At 39.5% G+C, this 23837-nt stretch overlaps 1 long non-coding RNA gene across 3 annotated transcripts in view; it reads right to left on the minus strand.

The window, feature by feature from the left end:
* The window catches only part of LOC116462595 (uncharacterized), a 53750-nt gene that overhangs the window by 27080 nt on the left and 2833 nt on the right, over positions 1–23837 (minus strand). Inside the window, exons 2-8 of one of the 3 annotated variants that reach the window (XR_009211863.1) lie at positions 21186–21237; positions 20361–20457; positions 17988–18070; positions 16400–16542; positions 15869–16007; positions 15390–15548; positions 6010–6108 (exon numbers count right to left, since the gene is read on the minus strand). This is a non-coding gene — a long non-coding RNA (uncharacterized LOC116462595). Of the gene's footprint in view, positions 1–6009; positions 6109–14807; positions 15082–15389; positions 15549–15868; positions 16008–16399; positions 16543–17987; positions 18071–20360; positions 20458–21185; positions 21238–23837 lie in introns of those variants that run through there. The other 2 variants (XR_004246401.2, XR_009211864.1) reach the window with 2 other exon arrangements.

Here is a 23837-nt window from a genome sequence, read left to right on the forward strand (position 1 = left end):
AGCCTCCCATAGAAGATGGGAGAAGATACAGCACTGCTCCAAAAAATGGAAGATCTTCTGGACATGCCAATACTTAGAACAGTAACAGACTCATGGCAAACACTCTAGACGTGTCAGCTATTGGCATCATCATTGCCTTCATCATTATATTAGGCAAAAAGAGAAGCATATGCAAAGGTCTGAAGGTGAGAGAGAACATGGCATGTTCAAGGAGCTTAAAGGAACTTGTGATTGGTGCAAAGATGGTGAGATATTGATATCGAGACCAGGAGGGGACAGACCATGGGGAACCTTGTAAGTCATGTCAAAGAATTTGGACTTTGGCCCCGGGGAGCTACTGATATGTTCTCACTGTCCTCTCCATACTCTGTAAGTTAGGGTCTCATATCCATTCCTCTTGACTTCTCAAATGGAATATTATTTGGCCTCTCTGCTTCTCCTTTTCCTCTTCTTCCATAGCCTGGTTGTAGCTGTCATAGCTTCCTATCATTCCTAAGATAGGGCTCCCATCAGCTCTCTTACTCTAAAACCTCTAGTGGCTACCCATTGTCCACAGAATCCAGCCAGTTGTCTGAATCTGCCATGTAAGAAGTGCTATGCTTTACTCTCCCTGGCACGTCCCCTACATCTAGTCACATAGAGCTACTTGTCTCCAAATGCCTCCATGCTTTCAACACCCTCCCTAAATGCCCCATCTCAATCCTGAAATCTGGCTGATCACTGAGCCCAAGGAAATAGTCATCCAGGATATTATTATAGAATCAAAACAAATCCAGTCATTATGGCAGTAGGTTGGAGATAACGTGGGTGAAAAGAGGGACTACACGGCAGGAAGCAAATCAATTTATCCTCCCTCCCTCCCTCCCTCCTTTCCTTCCTTCCCTTCTTCCTTTTTCTCTTCTGACAAACATCTCTGTCGGATGGTTAAAAATACTTGGCCCAATGCCTTGCAGCTCACCTAGATGCTCTGGTATTGTCATGTTTCCCTGCTTAATTACTGTTATCAACTTTCTAGATTTTCGTGAACTCAACACAGTGAATAATGAGGTTAATAAAACTGATGAACTCCTTTGCTATGTACACAGACTATTTGTATAAAAATGTCACATGTATTATTAGCTTGGATTTAATCTTCTTCTCTTGCATCTTACAAATTTTTCCTAATGAACCTATTGGCTTTCCAGTGAGGGCATTATTTACTCAGTGTTAGATTTTTAATTCCTGTGGATTGATTACAGTCTGTGTATTTATCGCTTCTAACATTTCTGCACTGAATAATTTCCCCCAGTGAATATGCGTCTGAACAAATCAGACAGGCCTGAAGCCTGGGGCACAGCATTAACTAGTTCTGGCCAACCCTGGACCTTGGATCAGCTACTTACCCTCTCTAGTCAGTTTCTTTACTTCATCCAAAAAAAGCTTTCCACCCACTCTTAGTTCACAGGGTTGCCAGAAAACTAAATAACGCAAAATATTCCCATAAAGGATTTTTTAAAATAAAAGGACCAGTCTTTAAAATTGCACAATTCAACACAATTGTTGAATTGTTATTCAACAATTATTGGGAGCCTCCTATGAACCAACTGGACTCAAGCACCAGGGTGACAAAATGAGTTAGCCAGATATTGTTGTTAGACCCCCTACCCCTCGCCCAGCCTTCTGAAGCTTATACGCTAGTGGGACAGACAGGCATCTAAACAACTTTCTATCTTGTTTTCAAGCACATAGAAAAATTAGCAATAGGTGAGTTTATTTTAGACAGAAAAAAATAGGCTGAATCAGATGACAGTTTTAAAAATAAAGTTCTTTGTAGAATGCAGAAAACCTCTTAAGCAAAAGATACTTTTTGCCTTTCTTTGGAGTGCAAACTGTCCCTGAAAAATAACAAATCCTTTGGACTGAATTCCTGAATTATTGAAAAGCACGCCAAAAAAGTAAAAACAAACACTGAAGGTCAAAAATGGGGATGCAGAAAAATGAAGCACAGCTAAGTCAGGGTTCTTTCGGGGAGAAAATCATTGATGACAATAGGCACTAGGCTTAATGAAAGATCTAAATACAGAACCCATAAGAAATCTAAGATAGCTCAAAATTTATCATATAGGTCAGGCTCTACCAAACTATGACCAATGCAGAAGCCTGGAAATGTGTACTGCAAATGCATACTTGGAAAAGAAATTATTCTTTGCTTACTCTTTCTGCAGTTGGCTAGGACAAGCAATCTAGAAATAACTTCCAAGTATGGGCGGAATGACAGGGAAGCTCTAAAGCTACACTCACACTTTTGCGATGTCCCCATCATCAAGGCATAATGGAGACTTAGACACATAAGTCACTGGATCCAGTCCAGGAAAGAATGAGGTTAAGGGAAATAAGCCCCAATGCCCAAGGCTTGTAGGAGGTGCTGGCTTATAACAAGAGGGACCCTTTTTGCATCTCCTCTAACAATAGTTAGCATCTACTGAGCACCTACTATGTGCCTCACACTGTGCTAAGCACTTTAGTTGTTTTTAAATGCCCTTCGATACTTATGTGAAATAAGTACTGTTCTCACTGCATTTTAGAGATAAAATTAAGGCACAGAGAGATTAAGCAACTTGCCCATAATCAATTCAGCTATTGAGTCCAAGACCCAGAATGAACCCAGTGCCTCTGTTTGTAACCTCTGAGCTGTAAGGGGTGGTTTCTCCCTTCCAGAGACTACATTGTCCAGCCTGAGATGAAAGAGACACTTCTTGCAACATTTTCCCTGCTGCTCACTCTACCATGGTGAACTTTTCTGCGATTAGGTTGCCAGGGGGTTTGAAAGAGGATATGAAAGAAAATTAATCAATTCTCTCTCCCAAAGAGTTAGAGATGGGTAAGGGTGAGGTCAGGGGAAGTTTTAATAGGAGCCAAATAAAATAAAGATAAAAACATGAGCAGAGGCAGAAGCCCTCAGAAACGGAACAACCAGGAATCAGCAACGTGGCCTAAATAGCAGCAAGGCCAGTCAGCTGGACTCCTGGTGCACTAGGGTGAAAGGGAGATTCAGACAGGAGGATGACATGAACTAGGTTCAGACTCACAAAACTGCAGGGGGATGTTGAGGAAAGGGGTCATTCCAGAAAATGTGCTCAGTGGTGGAGGCTGGGAAGAAAGATGTAAGCAGAGGACTTCAGGGACTCCCCCTGGACACAGGAGGCACTAGAAAGAGAAAAAGCCCAGCCTAACCAGTGCCCGAGAGAGATGCATCAGCTAGGACTGAGGCAGGCAGCCCAGGCTTCCTGGGGTACTGTTATCTGACAGCCTCCCTATGAGGCTGGCCCCTCTGCAGATTCCATCGCCTGATTCAGGGAGAGTGAGGGCCCTGCAGATTGCTCGTGTCACTGGGGAAGGGCGGGTGGGCGGGGGGGTGGCACAGATCGTTTGTGTCACTTTGTCACTAGGCAAAAGGGCAGAATCCGCCATCTTCCATCAAGACTCAGAATTCCTGCAGTAGCCAAGAAGTTCAGATCCAGGCCCACTATACCTTGAGTTACCACCGTGAAGACTATTCCTTAGGAATGGGAGGCCACAATGAATTATACTCCCGTATTTAAGAGACTCCTCTGATATGACAGATACATCCTTCCCCAAAATGGAATTTAACAGTTTGGTGACCCAGCACAACCACTAGTTGTGGCCTGAAAGTAGGCATGAAAACATTTGAGAATCCACTTTTCAGCTGATTTTAAATTCCTTGTACAGCCTCCAAAGAGCGCCTTGAGCCCCTGGTGAATTCCTTACCCAAAGCTTGCTCACTGATTGCCTTTGGATGATGTTCTCCCAGGTGTAGCCACGCTAGCTGAGGAGAAACTGGATGAATCCTTTGTCAGACTAATTGGCTACACTCAGCTGCCTAAAAATAACAGACATGCCATATATCTCCAAAGCTTTGGAAACAGGGTGGCAGGCAAGATTTTTATTTTTTAATTCCATGTTCCTGCATTTGCAAATGTCTGGAAAAGAACGGAATTCACCAGTATACCCAATAGGCCCCCGAGTTGGCAGATGCTGCACGTCCCAGTCTACCGAAACCTTGCCCCTCAGTTTGCCCAGGCTCATCGCAGACCTCAAAGCAAGGATCTGCGCTTTCCCAACTCACTCCACCTCCCAGAGACTTCAAGACTTGAGGAAAATGGAAATCTGTGATGCTTAACCAGCAAGCACGGAATCCCTCCACTAGGAAATGTCTCAGCTTCCTTTAATGTGAGTAGAAAAGCAAAGGCTAGGCCGGATGCTGTGGCTCATACCTGTAATCCCAGCACTTCGGGAGGCCGAGGCGGGTGGATCAACTGAGGTCAGGAGTTCGAGACTGGCCTGACCAATATGGTGAAACCCTCTCTCTACTAAAAATACAAAAATTAGCCAGGCGTGGTGACATGCGCTTGTAGTCCCAGCTACTAGGCAGGCTGAGACAGGAGAATTGCTTGAACCCTGGAGGCAGAGGTTGCAGTGAGCCGAGGTCATGTCACTGCACTCCAGCCTGGGTGACAGAGCGAGACTCCGTCGTCACAAAAAAAGAAAAGAAAAGAAAAGAAAAGGCTAGACCCTAGAACCCTCTGATTCTTTGTTAGACTGTCTAATTCCAGCCACAACTCAGATATCTGTTTTATCCTCATTCAAACCTGAAACCTGGATAATCTCTCTTCTTGCATAGTATACTGAGGTCCCCCTGCAAAGACAGATGTGTGACAGGGAAGTTTCTTTCTGTATTTCTGGACTAAGTCAGGTAGATGTGAGAAGTAATGGAATTGCTAATCATGAAAGTGTAAATAACTTTAAACAAAAATGTTTGTTGCTGTTTGCTGTCCACACATTTGGAAGTCACAGTCATTATTCCACAGACACAATTTTGAGGTCTGACGTACCTGAAATAAGCACAACTTTCTCTTTGAAAATATTTTCATAAACAAAATGTTGGTGTTAATTTTTAAAGTGGTATTTTAAAATGAGTTTAAAGCAGCATTAATCTGCAGCCACAGTACAAAATAGTATGACTATGTGTAAATTAACACAGTATAAGCTGAGTTCACAGGTTTCAGGATCAAATTTTTGAAGATGAAGCAGTGAACACCGAAATTCTGTTCGAGCGGAATCTTCTGACACTCCTGTGGTAGCTCCCCTTTCCCTCTTCCAATGATTTGATTTTAATTATGACAATTTGAATATTTTTTCAAAATAAGGTCTACCTTCATCTCTGTAACAAGAGACATGCGGCTTCATTTAACTTAAATTACTATGGTTTCATTTAACTTAAATTATTAATTGGTGTATTTGGGTGTATTTTTTTGCAATCACACACAGAGTAAAACTTCATGTATACAGCCGGGCCCAGTGGCTCACTCCTGTAATCCCAGCACTTTGGGAAGCTGAGGCGGGCGGATCATGAGGTCAGGAGATCCAGACCATCTTGGCTAAAACGGTGAAACCCCGTCTCTACTAAAACGCGGTGGCGGGCGCCTGTAGTCCCAGCTACTCGGGAGGCTGAGGCAGGAGAATGGCGTGAACCCAGGAGGCAGAGCTTGCAGTAAGCCGAGATCATGCTACTGCAGTCTGGCCTGGGTGAAAGAGCGAGACTCCGTCTCAAAAAAAAAAAAAAAAAAACAAAAAACTTCATGTATACAAAAATCAGCTACCCTAAAATTGTAGGGAGACAAGAAATGGCTCAGGACCAGAAACAAAATAAAAGAGGTCTCTAGTTAGCCAAAGAAATCTTGGAAACTTCATGCACTAAAGGCTCACGCATTTTACTCAAGGGGCAACTCAGAATCTGTTTAGAATCTATTTGACGTACTATTCTAAACTTACAGATTGTAAACTACATAAAAAGGAGAAATAATTAGAGGTATTTCTTCAAGGTCATACTGTTAACATCATCAGTAAGTGATGGCTGACAGCCCATCAGCAATGAAGGAGGCAAACAAAAAAGAAACCAGAAAACAACTGAAATCCCCTATACGAAGTAGATACAGAACCACTTATTACAGGGGCAGCATCCCAATATTCCATCACTGTATTTCAGCCAGTGTTCACAATGGTGACTCGGAGTGATCAAAGAAAGGTAAGCTGGGTTTAGAACTCTCTCTGAAAGAAAAAAAAAAAAGACTACATATTGGGTACAGTGGACACTGCTTGGGTGACAGGTGCACTAAAATCTCAGAATTCACCACTGAACAACTCATCCATGTAACAAAAAACCACCCTGTACCCAAAAAATTATTGAAATAAAAAAAAGTTTAATAATAGAAAAGTAAAAAAAACACTCTCTGCAGGGAGAGAAATGTTTAGGATATTTTAGAAATAATGCTTTGAAAATATTAAAATTACAAAATATATAAAAGAACCAGAAACAGGTGCTTGAAAGGGAAAATTGAGTTATGCATTCATTCAGCAACTCTTAGTGAGTATGCTTATGTACCAGGTACTGTGCTAGTCAGGTCTTGGGGACACTGAGAGCAGATCCTGCTCTTAAGAAACGTATGTTCTAAGTTAGAGGCTTCAAAGCATGGTCAGAACCCCCTGGTGGTTCATGAGATCCTTCTGCAGATCTTGGAGATACACACTATTTTCCTAATAATATTAAGATGGCATTTGTACTCATGGTGCAAAAGTAGCAGTGGGTATCCTTAGCCTGAATCAGGCAGGCGATACCAAACATGCTGGCAGCTGTTGTATTGTTCACCCCCACCACACACACAAAATGTCCAGAGCAAAGCAGGAAAAATGATTAATTGTATTACATTTCAACCTAAAGTATATATTTTAAAAATATTCTATGTAATAAAATGGAACATAGCCGGGTGCAGTGGCTCACACCTGTAATCCTAGGACTTTGGGAGGCCAAGGTGGGCAGGTCACTTGAGGTCAGGAGTTTAAGACCAGCCTGGCCAACATGGTGAAACCCTGTCTCTACTGCAAATACAAAAATTAGCCGGGTATGGTGGCAGGCATCTGTAATCCCAGCTACTCGGGAGGCTGAGGCAGGAGAATCACTTGAACCCGGGAGGCAGCGGTTGCAGTGAGCCGAAATACACCACTGGACTCCAGCCTAAGCTACAGAGACTCCATCTCAAAAAAATAAAATAAAATAAAATAAAATAAAATGGGATGTATGTATGTATGAAGCACTTTGCTACATAGTGTAGTAGGTGGCTGATTGGAGAAAACACACTTGAGTGATTGAGTTGCAAGCTGAACTAACCATTTTTCTCACAGAACATAATTTTCACTTGAGAGAATGATGGACAAACTGTGGTTATTCAAACTTGAGTATCTGGCAGATATTTTCTCAAAAATGAACAAAGAGAGCCTGCCATGTTACAGAAAACAACTGACAGTATTTGTTGCCAATAATAAAATTTGATCTTTTAAGTGAAATTTAGAGTTTTTGAAAACTTGAACTTACAGCTCTCCAATAATTAAAGACCTTTCTAATGAGAATAATAGTGATAGAAACTGATTTTTAAATATTATATAATAAAATTATGAAATTAGAATGATGTGCATAACTCAGTTGACCCATATTTTTCAAATGACCAAAAAGCATGACATTACAAAATCATGCATGGATAAAAGATTCACTCAACATGAAAAATAGGATAGATGGACTTTAATGTAACAGAATACAAACAGTTCATTAATTTTCTTTCAGATTACAAGTTGAAACTAAACTTTAAAAATCTACACCTGTCAAGTTTCAGCATAGTATCAAAGAGGAGTATCTACAATTACCTTAAAAGGTTATTAAAATATCCTTCTCCAACTGTGTGTATGTGTATGAATGACTGAATTTTCCTCATATACTTCAACCCAAAACAATTTATTGCAACATATTGAATGCAGAGGCAGATATGGAAGTCTACTGTAAATATGTAAAACACTGCCACTTTTCTTTCTGGAATTTTCATCTTGAAAAATAGTTATTTTCCTACAAATATGTTCTTACATGCTAATATGTAATAAATAGGTTTATTGTTATTTTTTAATGAATTAATAAACAATTTTAAGAATTTCTCAATTTAAATTTCTAGTACTGTAAATATCCACATCAAGAAAAACTCTGCAGGGTTCTCAATAAAAAAATTTTTTTTTTTTTTTGAGACAAGGTCTCACTCTGTCACCTGAGCTGGAGTGCAATGGCACGATCATGGCTCACTGCAGCCTCAGCTACCCTGGGCTCAAGCAATCCTCCCATCTCAGCCTCCCAAGTAGCTGGGACTATAGGCATAAGCCACCATGCCTGGCTAATTTGTATTTTTTGTAGAGATAGGGTTTTGCCATGTTGCCCAGGCTGGTCTCGAACTCCTGGGCTCAAGAGATCTGCCCACCTTGACCTCCCAAAATGTTGGGACTACAGGCACCGGACTCAGTCCCCAGTAATTTTTAAGAGTTCAAAACGTCCTGAGACCGAAACGTTTGAGAACTATCAGTCTAAGAGGACATAGCTAGACCTATAAATAAGTATAATAATTCTAACCTACTACAATAAGGGCTGTGATAGGAAGAAGCACAGGATAACACAGGGGGATACGGGAGGGGTATCTAGTTCAGTCTTGGAGAGTCAAGGAAGGCACCCTAGAGGAGGCTATCTTTAAGCTAGAACTTGATAGATGAGAAGTTAGCATGCTAAGAGGGATGGAATGTCCAAATCAGAAGGAAGAGCTTCTGCAAAGTTCTGGAGAAAAGAGAGAATATGGTTCATTCATGAAAATAAAAGTTATTTGGTAAAGCTAGAAAATAGTTTGTGATAACCTAGGTTGTGCAGATTATATCATTGTTTCAATAAAATAAGCATGTATGTATAGTGAAGGGTTAAGAATAGACTCTGGTCTTAAGTATACATAATACTAATAAGAAGAAAAAAAAAATAAGCTGGACCTGGTCTCTGGTATGCTGTACTCATTTATATAAAGTTTAAAAGGGCCACCTTAATAAGTTGCCACAAATAGATAATTGGAAGTTGTGATCTATATTCCATGATATTTAAATATAAGCCAAAACTCTCTTTAAATGTTTTTATATATATATATTTAAAAGAATTCTAATGAGATATTTAAAGTTTGACTTGCATTGGAAACATTACAGGCATAAATTTAAAGCCCATATTCTTTATAAATACTTTCACCCAGACCAGTGGAAGTTATCTCATGACTTCGCGTCATGGCCAAAAGTGATTTCCTGTAAAAGTGGCACGGTTTGTAAGATGGACTTTGCCATGTCTTGGTGGCCTCTTTGTCATCTTTGACATATGGCTAGTTTCCTGATTTTCCATTTCTGTTCTGTTTTAATAGTGTATTTGTCCTTCTAGACTATGAAAAATCTTTCAATCAAATGACCCCAAAACCTCCACCAGGAGTGCTGTGTTGGCAGATTTCAAGGTAGGCGTACCCTCTGCAGATGAGGCCAGGTAACCAGCAATTTTAGGGGCACGTCCATACTCAAAGCCCCTGGCTTATTCTATGGGCATTCCTGAGCTGGAACATGGCTTCTGAGAGTGATTTTTCTCTTTTGGGTGGGAGTTCAAAAGAAACAGAAATAGATATTTCTTACTCAGAGGTTAGATCTGGTATTATTGGTATCTTGGAACAGAAAGCCACCTACAATCACATCACTGCAACCTTTGGATTGCAGGCTGCTGTTATGTGTTATGAACTAAGACTCACTGTCAGGAAAATGCAGTGGCCAAAGCCACATTGCTACACTTTACAAGCCTTTTCCGAGGGGCTCTATTTAATTTGTAAATGTTGTTTGTAAGTAAGGTACTCCAGAGGATATTTTGCCAAGGATTCTTTCTGTTAACTTGTTTGTAAGTCTGCACACATGTTGCTTTGCCAGTATATCTTTGCTATTATCTGTTGATTTATTTGTCTATATATTTCATGGCTCCTGAGAACTCTGAAGGGCAAAATAATACAATCATGGGTGGATAATAGGGTCACAGAGATTTTTTGTTGTTGTTGTTTGTTTTGTTTTGTTTTTCTTTGAGACGGAGTCTCTCTTTGTCACCAGGCTGGAGTGCAGTGGTGCGATCTCGGCTCACTGCAACTTCCACTTCCCAGGTTCAAGCGATTCTCCTGCCTCAGCCTCCCAAATTGCTGGGACTACAGTCACGTGCCACCATGCCCAGCTAATTTTTGTGTTTTTAGTAGAGACGGGATTTCACTGTGTTAGCCAGGATGGTCTTGATCTCCTGACCTCGTGAGCCACCCACCTCGGCCTCCCGAAGTTCTGGGATTACAGGCGTGAGCCACTGCACCCGGCTGTATGACAGTTTTTACAGTCTATTATATTTTATGTTAAGGCATTAGCAAAAAAAACAAAAAACAAAAAAACAGGGCATCAAAAACATGTCAAAGCAAATAAAACTAGTTTGAAAATAAGATCAACTCTGAAACTGTAGACACTGCCCACATCTCCCAAAAGATTTTTAAAACAGTAAACATTTAAATATGCTGTATCTCCCCTGCAACTGGCATTGTGTCTGATACCCACTGGGTAAATGCTGAATGAGTAAATGAATGAGTCACAACTCTATGACATAGAGATGCCAGATATCCACATTTTACAAATGAGAAAATTGAGACAAAATGCAGTGAAGTAGCTTGTCCTTGTCCAATAGCTAATAAATGGGACGGGGTTTAAAGTTGGGTAACCTGACTATAAGCTCACTTAATTAACCTCTGCATCATACTACACATACTATAACATTATATTAGTGACTTTTTTTTCGATTGTTTATATTTAGGTAGTGTGTCATGTTCCCATCAAATACATTGGTTGAATATTTAATAATTGTTTTTTAGTATGGAAAGAAATCAGATACACAAATATTAGTGTAACTTCCTCACTGTCAAGAATCACTTACTGGGATAAGTTCACCAGTGACAGTGTCAAGCTCTCAGAAGACACCTTGCAAGGGTGGAAGACAAGCACAGGGGCCTCATGTTCCAAGGACCTCAGTAGCCCCTCTTCCACACTCCCACCCTGCATGCCACTACTTAATGCTGCTGTCATTATAAAAGTAAAATACCTTTCTGGATCAAATCCAAAACCGTCTTTTACAATTACCCTTTGTTTCGCTTTGGTTTGCTTTCAGTCATGATGATTAACATATTTTGAAGTTTCATATACTTAAAAGGAAGTCGATTTTTATATTTACCACAGGAGGGCATCTGGTTTAAAAGGTTAAGAAATGACAGTTTTGTCATGTTTTCTCCAGGTTGCGATACTCTCTGTGAGTGACAGTCATCATAACCTTCCTATGCCTGTTTTGTGTTCTGGAGTGCACAAGTATAAGAGCTCAGAGACATGTTTCTGAGGCCTACTGCACACGGGGAAGGATGAACTAATCCTGGGCACACCGGGGCTGTGACGAGTCTGGGTATCATCCCATGCTGTTTCTGTTTGGGCTGTACTGTACTATTTCCACTGTACTGCCAGTGGAATCTTTCTGATGCCATGGCCACTAGAGTGGCCAGATTCTCGCTCCCTAGTGTGGATGAAGAAACCGTGGTTCTGGGGTATTCAAAAAGCCATGTCAGGTCGGGCGTGGTGGCTCATGCCTGTAATCCCAGCACTTTGGGAGGCTGAGGCCGGCAGATCACCTGAGGTCAGGAGTTCGAGACCAGCCTCGCCAACACTGTGAAACCCCATCTCTACTAAAAATACAAAAATTAGCCGAGTGTGGTGGCACGTGCCTGTAGTTCCAGCTACTCTGGAGACTGAGGCAGGAGAATCGCTTGAACAGGGAGGCAGAGGTTGCAGTGAGCCAAGATTGACCCGCTGCACTCCAGCCTGGGCAACAGAGCAAGACGCTGTCTCAAACAAAACAAAATAAAACAAACAAACAAAAAAAGAGAGAAGCCATCTCATTCCACATGGAATCTGTGCCACTTCACAATCTTTTGTGCTGCATTTTGGCCAGTGAACTTTCCTTTATTCTCCTCTAAAGGATGTTAAGTTCTCACCATACACACATACAGATGGTAGCTATGTGTGGGGCTGGAGATACTGATTGATTGTGGCGATCATTTCACAATGTATATGTATATCAAACCATCACATTGTATACCTTGAATATGTAAAATTTTATTTGTCATTTATACCTCAATAAAGCTGGGGAAAAAGATGTTTAAAATACCCTTTCTCCACTTTCTCTGGTTTCCCATATCTGCACTTCTTCCTCCCTGGAGAGTACGGCTTATGAGGGGAGGAACCAAGTCTGTTTTTCTCATCATTGCATCTCTAGCGACTCCAGCAGTATCTGCTACGTGACAGGTGCTTGCTAAAGATGTGTTGATTGAAGGAATGTCTGAACGACCAAATAAGTGGCTATCCCTTTGTGCCTAGATATCGTAATTTGAAAACTTCATTTTTCATCTGGTATCTGTATATGACTTTACTGTTTAAAAGTTCACACATACATAGAAAGACTTCATCTCTGCAGTAACTAATCCATAAGCAACTATAGCATTCTAAAGAACCAAGCTCCGTTCAGAAATGGCAAATTGAAACACCATCTGAGGGGAAATCAGATACTTGCTGACCATGGGATTTGAGAGAAACTGCCCACAGTTTCCTAAAGCACAACTTCGATTGTATCACTATTTAAAAACCCAGTGGTTTTCAGATGCTCTTGCCCAGCTCCTACTGATTTAGAGGGTGAACGCTGCGTACGCTGACCATGCTGGGAATGAGAAGCGCAAAGACGAGAAGTGCCAAGGCAGGGGGCTTCACAGCAGCCCCAATCTTTTGGTCTGTTCCTGCCCAATTCTACCATATTCTAGTTTGTAACATGGAGCAGGATTGGGGCACATCTGTACTAAATGTCAGGCTTCATGGAGCTTCCCAGAAGGAATTACACAAAGAAATTACATCTCTTGAAGTGTCTAATCCACATGTGCTCATTTCCCATGGCTGTTGTAACAAATTACCACAATCTTAGTGGTTTGAAACAACATGAATTTATTATTTTATAGTTCTGGAGGTCGGAAGTCCTACAGTCAAGGTGTCAGCAGGGTTTTGTTCCTGCTGGAGTCTCTAGGGGAGGATCCATTTCCTTGCCTTTTCCAGCTTTTAGAGACCACCCACATTCCTTGGCCCATGGCCCTCTCCTTCCATCTTCACATCTCTCTCTCACCACTGCTTCCATCATCACATCTCATCTGTGACTCTGACACTCCTGTCTCCCTATTATAAGGACCCTTGTGATTATATTGGGCCCATTCATGTAATTCAGAGTCACCTCCCCAGCTCAAAATCCTTAATCACACCTGCGAAGTCCCTTTTGTCAGCTAGAGTAACATATTCACATATCTCAGAGATTAGAATGTGAACATTGCAGAGGGTGACAGTGTCATTCTATCTACCACTCCACCCATCTGCTTTCTTCCTATCAGCCTCAAAAAGTGCCCTCCAGATCCTCCACTCTCCAAGGCACCTGGTGACAGAGTACACTCACTGGCTCCTGGAGGCATCCTCCTTCTGAGCTTTCCTAGTGCTCCCAGCTGGATGAAACTACTTGTTTGTCCACACTCCTTTGTGCAACCTGGACTGTTCGGGGCATCCCTTTCTGCTGTTGGACACTATATTTGTGCACACATATGTTACTTTCCTGATAACCTGAGCCAAGAACCAAATTTGTGCCCTCCTGGGGCCTATAATGATGTGAGGCAGATTGCTGCTGCTCAATTATTGCTGTTAGTGCTTAGCAGGACACACAAGACACGCCTCCCTGAGCCTGGTGCCATCCAGATGTTCCTGTCAGAGTCCAAAGACAGCACTCCTCATTGCCACTCCAGAGCACTTCTGCTAGTGAGTGACATCTTCCATTCCTGTGAGCTGGGAGGACTCCACAACTGCTGCCCATTTAGACTACTTCATCCCCAGGGACTGCTGGTAGCCTGGGAAGGGAGCCGGCATTTACGTCTGCAGCTTCCCGCCTTCTGCAAGCAAGCTTGTTATTGTTTTGCTGTTTGCTGTGGCAGTGGCTACTGTTCTGCAGTGCCAGCTGAGAAGCTTGTCTCCAAACAGCCTTGGCTATTTCCACTATAACTCTTTTCCCCTCAGGATGCCATCCTCTACATGTGTCAGTATGACTCACTTGGTACTTGTACTTGGTAAAAGCCAGAGTTTAATGAAAAGACATCGGTCGAGAACTTTGCAGTCTCATTTGCAGCCACATCCTGGGTAGGACTTGCCTTAACTCAGGTGGAATCTTTCCTCCCCAGCAGTCAAAAAATGCAGAAGTAACAACTACCTAACTGCCAAGTACTAGGCAAGACTTGGGGCTGGGGTTGAAGTGCATTAGAGGGCAGGCATGTGAGATAATAAAAATATCAAATCAAAGTTTCTGCTCTTACAGATTTCAAAATCAATTGGGAAGAAATGTAAGTTACTAAGTAATTGCAAAATTTTGTAAAATCTTCTAGCAGCAAAATGTAGAGCTGGGGAAAAAATGTGGATCCTTATCTTATAGTCTACATCTGGGTAAATCCAAAGTATTAAAAGTAAAGTCTTAAAATTACTAGGAAAAAACCCTGAGAGAATTTTTCTTATATAATTTCAGAATGGTAAAGGTCTCAGTATAATACAGGACCCAGAAGCCATATGAATGAAAGAATAGGTAAATTTAATGACCAAAAAAAAGTTCCCATGGCAAAATGCACAATATGAAAAGTCAAAAAACAAATACCAATCTGAGAAAAATATTTGTAAATAGTATTACAGAAAAAAGTTAATTTCCCAAATGTATAAAGAATATGATATGGTTTGGATTTGTGTCCCACCAGCAATCTCATGTCAAATTGCAATCCCCAATGTTGGAGGAGGGGTCTGGCAGGAGGTGACTGAATCATGAGGGCAGATTTCGTCCTTGCTATTCTCACGATAGTGAGATCTCATGAGATCTGGTTGCTTAAAAGGGTGTAGCACCTCTTCCTTCTCTCTCTTCCTCCTGCTCTGGCCATGTGTAGATGTGCCTGCTTCCCCTTCACCGTCTGCCATGATTGTAAGTTTCCTGAGGCCTCCCCAGCCATGCTTCCTGGATAGCCTGTGGAACTGTGAGCCAATTAAACCTCTTTTCTCTATAAATGACATGGTCTCAGGCATTTCTCTGTGGCAACGTGATAAAGGAGTAATACAGAATACATACAAATCAATAAGAAAAACACTAACCATCTACTAGAAAAAATGGGCAAAGCATATAAGCTGACAGGACACAGAAAAGGAAATGCAGATGGCCCTTAAACATATGCCATGATGTTCAGTCTTACATATAATAAGAGAAATGAAACTAAAATCACACAGAGACATAATTTTTAAATTATGTTAAATGGGTTAAAATTTAAAAGTTTGAAAATACTTACATTTTGAGGAATCAGCAGCCCACCCATCTATTACTGGCAGAAGTACATACTGGTACTACACTTATAGGAGGCAAGTTTTTAAGATCTTCCAAAATTACAAATATGCATATCCTGGACTCAGCAATTTGCTAGAAATTTATCCTATGGATAGTCTCTAACCTGTGCGAAAAGACATATACGGAACTTTATTTACTACAGCACTGTTTATATTATCAAAGACTGGAAGTCATCATCGACAGAGGAGTGATAAAAATAGAAGAGTGATAAATTATGATATTCACACAAAATGGAATTCTATGCATTGCTCAAAAAGCAATAGGGATACTCCTTATGATGATTATGGAAATATTTCAAAGATATGTTAAGTGATTAAAAACAAGATGACAGAACAGTTTGTTCAGTGTGCTGCCGTTAGTATACAAAAGAAAGGAGGAGTAAACTGCTAGCTATTTTCAAGAATAAACTCAATATATTTCTACCGGTTCTTTTTGCTCATGCTGTTCTGTTCATGTAGATGCTTGTTGAAAAATATTGTTCTTCCAGGACAATTTCAAATATTTCTTCCTCTATGAACCTTTATTGATCTCCTGAGTTAAGTACTCTCTCAGTTGAACAAATCTAAAATTATTAGGAGAACAGTTTTAAGGTTTGGAATGAGATATCCTTTCTAAGACAGACAACCCCCATAAACTCATAAAGAAAGAAGCTTGGCCTAACCTTATAAGAAATTTAATAATTTGTATGGTCACAGACATAATAAGCAGACATAAATACAAAATCTGACGACACACTGAGAGGAAATATCTGCAACATATATTGATGACAAAAGCTTATTATCCAGATTATATAAAGAGCTTCTAAAAGCCAGTAAAGATAAAAACGATAGTCCAATCAGAAAAAAGACACATCTTAAAGAGTTAAACCAATAAAGAAAAGCAGTTTAAAAGGTGCTCAGTTTTAAACAGTAAATATTTCTCTCCCTTTGGTGAGTAAAAAATAAGAAGACTTACATTATGATGTGAGGAAAGAGGCAATGATGTGGCAGGAGTATAAATTGTTAAATTCTTTTCAGAGGGTAATTTGGCAGGAGTCATCAAATGTTAAAATTAGGTATCACCTTCAACCCATTTGTTTGGCTTCTAGATCTAGGCATCTGTGCTCAGAGAAACATATATGAGTATAGAAGCACTTACAAGCATGGTCATTGCACACTATTTATAATAGAAAAAACCAAACACCTCCTAAAGGACCACCAAAAGGGGAAAGAGTAAAGGAACTATGGTAGATTCATTCTATGAGCTACTGTGCAGCAGTTTTTAAAAATAGATTTTTACATATTTGAAAAGAGCTCCAAAGGGAAAATGCCATTTGAAGAACAGTATATAAAATATTGTTCTATTTATATGGGGAAGATACATGTATACAGTCAGCCCTCTATATCCACCAGTTCTGCATCTGTGGAGTCAACAAACCATGGATTGTAATTATTCAAAAAATATATATATAAAAAGAATGGTTGAATCTCTTCTGACCGTGTGCAGACTTTTTTCTTATTTCATTATTTCCTAAACAATACAGTATAACAACTATTTACATAGCATTTACACTGTATTAGGTATTATAAGTAATCAAGATTATTTAAAGTATATAGGAGGATGTGCATAGGTTATAAGCATCATTTTATATAAGGAACTTAGGTGTCCCTGAATTTTGGTATTCACAGGGGAGTCCTAGAACCAATCCCCTACATATATGTGTACATTCTACACACACACACACACACAATAGTTTAGCCTCTAGGAAGGGGAATAGAACTAGGGGTAGCAAAGAAGGAACTTTTATTTTCTTTAGGATGTGTTTTGTTTTTCTTGTTGTTGAAGGAGAGTGATGGGAAGGACCCAGTTCACAGAGTTAGGAAAAGGGACTTGATTTCAGTCAATTGGCCTTCCAGTGTGATATTTTTTTCCACTGTTCCACCAAAAGAAAATAAGAGGCACTTTCAGAGTCAAGGATGATTGAATAGAAAGAAGTATAAGACATTTTCCTCTGGCTATGAAGCTCACTACGGAATTTTCAGAAACATCCCTCTTCTAACTAACCTAATAGCCACTGTTAAGAGTTAGGCCCATTTATTTTATGGGCATAGAGAATGGCTGCAGCCATCAATGATACAGCGTATAGATTCTCCTTTTAAAATGTTCTCTAATACTTCATACCTTGTAAGTCTTTTCCCTGATTTTCCTGTTGTTTCTTTCCCCAGGCTCTCTGTAATTTTTCTATAGCTAGCTTAAAGTTTGGAAAGAAAGGACTGATAAATGCTGAGTAAACAGACTATTTCTTGACACTTAAATGACATACTGTCTTAAGTTACACTCTAGAGAATGACTTTAATTCTAACTAACAACACAACACTGGAGGCTCATTCAATGTGAGATTTACTCTGACTCTTTTATTCTTCCCACCAATCAATACTTGGGCTGTGCTTCGTTTCCTTTATTTGCTTTAATTCCTACAGCATCAGGGAAGGTATCATATAGGGGAGGTCATAGACTTTGAAATATGACATAGCAGAATTCTTTTCAAAAGTTTTCAACTTACTATCTTTGTGATTTGGAGGAATTGTCTAACTTTTCTCCATGTCAGTTTTTCATCTGTCAAACAGCAATAATAATAACTAATGGCTAAAAAGAAATCACAATGACATTAGAAAATATTATGAAATGAATGATAATGATAATAAACATACAACACATCAAAATGTGTACAGGGTAGCTAAAGCAGGAGTTAGAAATATTTAGCCTTAAATGTATTTATCAAAAAAGAAGGAAAACTGACAATCAATTACTTAAGCTTCTCAAGCAGCTAAAATAGGAAGTAAGATAAAACCCAAAGAAATTAGGAGTAAAACAGCATAGATAAAAACAGCTTCAATGAAAACATATATACACTTACATAAAATAGCAAACTATCAATAATGTCAAATGTAGGTTTTTGTAAAGATTAACAAAATTGATAAACCCCTAGCTAGACTGATCAAGAAGAAAACAAAGAAAATAAAAATTATCAAGATCAGAAATGAGAGACGTCAATACAGACTTTAAGCCATCAAAAATATAAATAATATCAATTTCTTAGAAAGTTTGTGGGAATTCACTGAAGTACTTTAAGCACCTAGCACACTACCATGGCTCATAGAAGCCATTCATTTAGTCATTGAATATGCTTTGACTGAGCATATGCCCTATGCTGAGCGAGAGGAATGCTAAGGTATATCGGTGGCTGGGTGGGTGTGAAAAGGGTGTGTGGGGGTGGGGATAGACATGTTTTTGGCTCTTGTAGAGCATAGAGTTCAACGGTGAAGGCTGAGACAAATTTTTTAAATTGCATATATAAATGCAAAATTACAATGTTGAAAAATGTCAGTGGGGCATGGGACTAAAAGTGCATTTAAAAAGGTTAACTGACTTAATGAGGAAGGTCAGAGTGGGCTTCCCTAAGAAAGTGATAGCTGAGATGCTATCTATGAAATGAGAAGATATTAATTAGGTGAAGTTAACTAGTCAGTGTTTGCTATGTTTAAATGTGTCCTCCAAGGTTCATGTGTTGGAAACTTAATTCCATTGCAACAGTACTGGGAGGTGGGGCCTGATAAGAGGTGATTGGGTCATGAGAGATCTGTCTCATGAATGGATTAATGTTGTTATCTCTGAAGTGGGTTAGCTATCCAGAGAGTGGCTTTGTTATAAAAGAGTAAATTCAGCCTTCTCTGCTCTCTGATCTCTCACTCCTGCCCTCTCTTGCTCTTCTGTCTTCTGCCATGGGAGGATACAGAAAGAAGTCCCTCAGCAGATTCAGTCCCTCCATCTTGGACTTCCCAGCCGCCAAAATAAATGTCTTTTCTTTATAAATTACCCAGTCTGTGGTACTCTGTTACAGCAACAGAAAATGGACGAAAGTAGTGCTCTCATCAGGGGGAAAAGCAAGGGAAAGGCTGTGTTGGAGGGAAGGATGGTCTGGCACAAAGTCATTGTGGCTGATGCTGGAAAGTAAGGGCAAGTGGAGGGGCTAGATGAAGCTGCTGAGATAAATGGGGACCAGACTTACAGGTGACACTGAGAAGTTTGGTCTTTATCCTAAAATGGGGAGCCATTTGTGTTTTAAGTGGAGATGGGGCAACATAACCAGATTAGAAAAGATCATTCTCTATATGGTGTGAAGCATGGATTGGGTGAGTCATTGTGGATACACAGATGCCAGTAAGGTGACTAGCGAGGTTGCATGGGGAAAAAACAATAGCTAGACCTACTCTTTACAATATAAATTAAACTGGAAATAGCTCAAATGTTCACCAACGATGGAGTGGTTGAGTAAATTATAGTAAATAAACATAGTGGGTTACTATGCAGCTATAAATAAAAATGAGGAATATTAACACATATTATTGTAGAGTTATAGCCAGGATACAGTGTTTGATGAAATAAGCAAAGTGGAGAAAATTGTATGTATATGCTGCTACTTGCATTTTTAAAGTGAAAGGCTAAATCAAGGTAAAAAAGTGTTACTCACAGGAAGAGACAGGGAGAAAGCTGGAGGGGACAGGGATAGAGGCTGAAGTTCTCCAGATATAAATTGTTTTGTAGATTTCACCTTGGAACCATGTAAATATTTTACATTATTGTAAAGCAAAATTAAATTGTAAAAATCAATTCATAAAAACTGAAAACAAAATGAAACAAATGAACATAACTATGCACTGAGTTAGTGGCATAATTATATATAACAGAATTAGTTACACTTTAAAACTATATACCTTAGGCTGGGCGTGGTGGCTCATGCCTGTAATCCCAGCACTTTGGTAGGCTGAGACGGGCAGATCACCTGAGGTCAGGAGTTTGAGATCAGCCTGGCCAACATGGCGAAACCCCATCGCTACTAAAAGTACAAAAATTAGCCGGGCATGGTGGTAGGTACCTGTAATCCCATCTACTGAGGAGGCTGAGGCAGGAGAATCGCTTGAACCTGGGAGGCAGAGGTTGCAGTGAGCCGAGATCGTGCCCTGCACTCCAGCCTGGGCAACAAGAGAGAGAATCAGTCTCAAAAAAAAAAAAAAAAAAAAAAAAAAAAAAAAAAAAAAAAAAAAACAACCAAACAAAAAAACTATATACCTTAAAATGTTTTTAGTAATCACATTGTCGGCACAAGTGTTGCATCTGTATCTAAAACTACCGTGAAGGTAATTTGTATATATTGTGGAACAAGAAAAATGAGAAACTATCTGCTGTTCTAATTCTGTCACCTTGGAGTCTTTGAAAACTGGAATTCTAGGCATAGGACAAAGGAAGTACAGATGCAACATAAAACGTTAAGCAAAATCCCTGTAGTCCTGATTCAGAGTTAGAGGTATAAGTATGAACTCATACTTGAAAAACAATTTATTTCATATTTCTGTCCACTGAAAATATCTAGAAACAATGATCAAAATAGCAGTAACACCTGGTATACAGGGGTCTTCAAATACCATTACCCACTTAAGGAACTTTGATTCCATAGAGAAACGGCTAATTCCAGGTTCTGAGGCCAGATATGTGCAAGGGAAGCTAGGGATACCTTACCATACTACCGGCCAAAGATGAAAAAACGAAAGCATCAATATGAATAATATAAGTTATATTTTTAATGATACAAAAAATTAGTCACCTTTAGAGAATGATTTGGAATAAATTAATTATGTTGAAAATTAGTAAATAAAGAGAAAAAAATCATGTGTTTATCCTTCCTTTCCTGTACATACTGTACCTCAGGGTAATCAACTGACAAGATAACGCTTCTCCTAACAGAAGACTTCTAGCTGTCAAATAAATAATAACAAAATTAGAATATTATCATTTTTTCAATCCATAGTGAAATAATGGATCTAGGTAATGATCATCAATAGCTGCTAAAATCACAGAATGAGGGTTAACCAGTCTTTAGGTGCCTTCTGATGGAAGACCACAATATTACCTATGAAGTATACTTGTAAAAAATATCATATCTGCATCTGATCAAGCCTTTAGGTCTCTCGGAAAATTCAGAAGATAGAAAAACATGTTAAATAACACAACAGGTGATGCAATCGGCAAAATTTATGCTTTGTGAAACTCTGCTGAACGATGTTGCCACTATTCAACAGAAAATTACAAGGAAAAAGACAGTAGGATTACATAGATCAAAGGAGTTTAAGACTGATGAATCAGCTGAAATATATAGACATTATTTCAATCTTGATTTAAAGAAGCAAACTATAAAAATCTATGGATTGGGGATAATGGGTATGTGGGTGTTACTTACATTATACTCTCTCTCTGAAATTTTCCATAGTAAAATGTTAAACAATAACAGCCAAAAACAACTAACCCCTACACCAAAAACAACTAATCCCTATTAAGTGCTCATTATATACAAGGCACTGTTTTAAGTAATTTACATATTTAAACTGTCATCCTGTCCATGAGGTTGGTACTCATCTCTACTATACAAATGAGAAAACCAAGGTATAGAGTGGTTAAGCACCCTGCTTAAGGCCACACAGCTAATAAATTATGGTATTAGGATTCAAAACCAGGCAGTCTGACTCCAGAACCCATTTTCTAACTGGTACACTAGTATCTATCACAATGATGCTAGCTTGGACTAGGTTGGTGATAATGGAGAAACGTGGATGGATTGAAGAGATACTGAAGGTGAAATTGACCAGACTCCATGCTGGATTGCACACGAGGCTAAGGGTCAGGGGAGAGTCCAAAATATTTGTGAGGTTTTGGCTTGCATCATGGGATACATGGTGTTATGGTTCATTGAAATAACAAAAGTGAGAGAGGATCCGGTTTGGAGGGAAAAGATTTGGGTTTGGAGCATGTCAAGATTCTCGTGCCTTTGGTATACCCAGGTGATGATGTCAGTTGAGCGGCTGGCAATATTGGTGCTCTTATATGTTAGTTTTCCCCCTTTTTCCTCCTTAGAACTGTATACATTTTCTTGGGATGAAGAGGGGAAGGGGCTACTTTTCTAGTATTGAAGTATAATAATGTAATATTCTGTTCTTGTTTTAGAGGTGTTGTAGCAGTATCACGTGCACATTTTGTAAGACTGCTTTTGCTCCATTGTCTTAGTAACTGGGAGAAAACAGGTCAATGAATCAACCATCCCTTGATTGCTTACTATGCCCAGCCACTGTATTAGGTGCTTACACATTCTATCATTTTCTTCTTTCTTACAGTTACTTAAACAGTTATAAAGATGTTATTCTTCTCATTAAACAAGGAGATGGAAGATCAAAAAAAGTAAGTTGCTTGCCAAAGTTACAGAGCTGTAAAGTAGCATTCTGCATCCCTAGCCTGTGTTCTCCCATTATGCCTCTATTTTTCAAAGTGTGGGTGATGACTTAGGTGGTCACGGTCATGGTGTTTAATTGCACAGACACACACAGTAAGAAAGCGCTCTATTATAATTTTCATCCAATCTTCTGTTACAACATGGAGAACAACTCAGTTAAGTGTTAGTGTCTCTTTAACACCTCTCTAACACTTGGCCAATCTCTGTTTTCAACCAAGAAAGGAGAGCCTTGGACTCAAGAGTCTTGAGCAAATCGTAACAGTATGTAGCAGGAATTTGATCACATCTTATCTTCATTGTGTATATTTTTAGGGATACTTTCTATTAATAAGTGATATTAGTGTTTCCATTTATACAGCAACATAGAATTGCATTTAAAAATAAATTTAAGTAAAATAAATAAACTGCGTAAAAGAAAACTATTACATACATAAAAGTAACAGTGGTTCAAAGAAAGGAAAACCAAACACAAACTAGATGAGGCTGGAATCCAATGGATGACCTTTGGAAAACAGTGCTCTTCACCATATTTCCTGCCCCTCACCCCGCTTATGGACTTTGGTGCCGGCCTTACTTCTCGAACAGCAATTGAATATCTTAACCAAAATATTATCTGGAAACACTTCATCTAGTTGCTAGTGAATGCAGCTAGTTGGAAACACTTCATCTAATTACTGGTGAATGCAACTCTCTAGTGATCCTGTCACAGACCCCAAATACTGCGGGCCAGACGGTATTTTCATTCTGCATTGATCAGATTGACATGTTGGATGGAACCCCCCAACCCTTGGCTGCCCAGCATGTCTCCCATGCCAGGGTGTCAGGAAAGATATAAGAGCAAAGAGCACATAACCAATAAGTCATGACAGCTAACACCTAAGACACTGGGTTATTTTGGAAATCTTAAGAATATCTAGGTGATTATCTATCCTATTATCTGTCTATCTATCTATCTATCTATCTATCTATCTATCTATCTATCTATCTATCATCTATCTATCTATCTATCTATATTTTACTAACAGACATTCTAGTATTAAAGCTATGTTGACTAATTTCCATCTATTCCTCTTC

This window comes from Hylobates moloch, unplaced genomic scaffold (assembly GCF_009828535.3).
Source record: "Hylobates moloch isolate HMO894 unplaced genomic scaffold, HMol_V3 SCAFFOLD_23, whole genome shotgun sequence".
NCBI classification, from domain to species: Eukaryota; Metazoa; Chordata; class Mammalia; order Primates; family Hylobatidae; genus Hylobates; species Hylobates moloch.